At 41.5% G+C, this 2,500-nt stretch overlaps 1 pseudogene across 1 annotated transcript in view; it reads left to right on the top strand.

Annotated features, from left to right (window-relative positions):
- LOC311233391 (large neutral amino acids transporter small subunit 4-like) overlaps window positions 1-2,500 on the top strand; it is a 61,632-nt pseudogene that overhangs the window by 37,448 nt on the left and 21,684 nt on the right. Inside the window, exons 5-6 of the transcript in view lie at window positions 542-634; window positions 1,004-1,137. The product of the transcript in view is annotated as a large neutral amino acids transporter small subunit 4-like (transcript). The remainder of the gene's footprint in view (window positions 1-541; window positions 635-1,003; window positions 1,138-2,500) is intronic.

Below are 2,500 nucleotides of genomic sequence, written 5' to 3'. Positions count from 1 at the left end.
TGTCCCCTGCCCCCCCTCCCCTCCTGCTGCCCCCCCTGTCCCCTGCCCCCCTCCCCTCCTGCTGCCCCCTCCCTCCTGGCTCTGCTTGGCTCCTCTCTGTTAGAAGGGAATATGGATTCTGAAAGGAGAGAGGGATCTGTCACAGTTCCCTCAGAACCAGTAGTTCCAAGTTTTGTTTTATTTGTTACATATAAGGTACATGAATTGTGCTCCATACAGTAAAGGGTTAATAAAGACCAAACGCTATACAAATGCAATACAATATTGAAAACTAAAATGTACAAAATGCAAAAACAAAATGCCAAATGCAAAACGTAGTGCAAATATTTTTTGTAATAAATAAATAAATAACATATGGTGTAGTGTTAAAAAGTGCTTAAAGTGTTTAAAGTGAGTCTCTCCTCCCCCTCTCTCCCCCCCCCTCTCTCTCTCTCTTTCTCTCTCTCTCTCTCTCTCTCTCTCTCTCTCTCTCTCTCTCTCTCTCTCTCTCTCTCTCTCTCTCTCTCTCTCTCTCTCTCTCACCCTCCACCTCTCTCTCCAGCTTCCCAATATGTTTGGAGATCTGCGTTCCACCTTCATCGCCCTGATGATCGGTTCCTATGCGTCCTCAGCGGTCACCTTCCCCGGTGTCAAGGTATCCAACTCTTCATCACCCCAGCCACCCTCCTGCCACTAAACCCAAGAGAAAAAAATTAATAAAAACGTTTTCTGAAAGTATACTTTAGTATAGGCCTACTACTTTTTTTATGCATTCAGAAAAAGTTATTTACCTAATGCCCAAAAGAAAGTTGGATATTATTGTAGTTGAAATCTAGTCATCCATTTGCAAATCTCTTAGTTATAACAAGATTGTACCAGTAAGGCAGGTTTATGTTGATATGTGAAGAAGCTTTCATTTTGGTAATTTTTTTTGTTTGTTTATAGTGGCAACTGGTGGCCCCCTAGTGGTCAGAAAATTGTTATTGCAGCTTTAAATATTAGGCATGTGTTGTGTTGTGTCCAGGTGATCTATGACCTTGGTATCACCTTCATCACTATCCTGGTGGTGTGGGCAGCCTGCTCTATCCTTGTCTTCCTCAACTGCTTCTTCAACTGGCCCCTGGAACCCTTCCCTGGACCAGAGGACATGGACTACACGTTAGTAACACACAGATTGATTGATTGATTGATTGATTGATTGATTGATTGATTGATTGATTGAACATTATATTAACAGATTGCAGAATGGGTACAATACAGTACGGCTCAATACACACAATTGTTAAGGGGATGCAGACCAGAGAAAGACTTTCGTCTTGTTTGCATCAGGGTCCCCCATTTTCAATTCATCATAACATATATTACATACATGACATACAGATAGACAGTACTGTTACATCCAGACATTTATGACATACCAGATCTACAAATATACAGTAGTGTTTAAGCGTACAACACCTGTCATATAGACCCTGGCATTGGAAACTCTGATTAATAGACAGCGTTTCTAAGAAGAGAGTATATACATTATATACATTTGAGAGTATATGCATTTGAGGGGGAAGAAACTGTACATTGGAGGAGGTTGGGTAGGTGGGGTGGGGTGGGGGGGGGGGAAACTGTACATCGGAGGGGGTTGGGTTTGGACATTTACAGGGGCCAGTTTCGAATTGCAGCCTCCCGTAGGTGCTCTTTGAGAGTGGTTTTGAAAGTGGGTAGTGATTCACATTCCTTTACAGCTGTGGGTAGGGCGTTCCACATTGATGTGGCATAATTGCAAAACGTGTTTAGTCCCTTGTTTGAGCCAAATCTGGGTTTAACATGATTTGTGGAGCTCCCTCTGGTGTTGTGGTTGTGGTATTCACTGACCTTTGGGAAGTATTTTAACATGTACATGGGTACCTTAATGGTGTAGTGTATCTTGTAGACCAGGCCCATTGCAAGTTGCTGTACTCTGTCGTCTACTCTAAGCCATCCTAGGTTGTCAAAGTGGGCAGGGGTGAGGTGGGTTTTAGGAGTGAGGTTAAGCAGTCGTCTGACCAGTTTGTTTTGTGATGTTTGTAATCTTGTTTTTAGTGCCTTTGAGGTGCTTTGGTTCAAGTTTCAAGTTCAAGTTTCAAGTTTCTTTATTAGTTGTCATACAAAAATACAGAATACTTTTATATGAAATGCTTTTTCTTGTTCTGCTGCTGAGAGTGCTAGATAAAAATAAAATAGATAAGTAAAAAAAAGTACATAACAAGTGTAAACAAAAGTGTTCAAAACAAAAGTGTTCAACATACATATATACAATATACAATACAGAGTAGAAAAAAAATTAGTAACTGAGTTACAATACAATATAAAGTACAATGCAGAAATGGGATGAGGTACAACTTAGGGTAAGGTGCAATGAGAGTGGGAAGCCCACCTCAAATTGTGCGTTCGGCTGAACGGGCCACTCTCTGTAGTCTGCTACATTCTTGTGCGGTGCTATTCCCAAACCAGGAGGTGATATTACCAGTCAGGATGCTCTCTATTG

This window comes from Notolepis coatsorum, assembly GCF_963971535.1.
Source record: "Notolepis coatsorum genome assembly, chromosome: 8".
In the NCBI taxonomy this organism is placed as follows: Eukaryota; Metazoa; Chordata; class Actinopteri; order Aulopiformes; family Paralepididae; genus Notolepis; species Notolepis coatsorum.
Note: the sequence above shows the minus strand (reverse complement) of the source record. Positions and strands in the feature narration are given on the sequence as shown.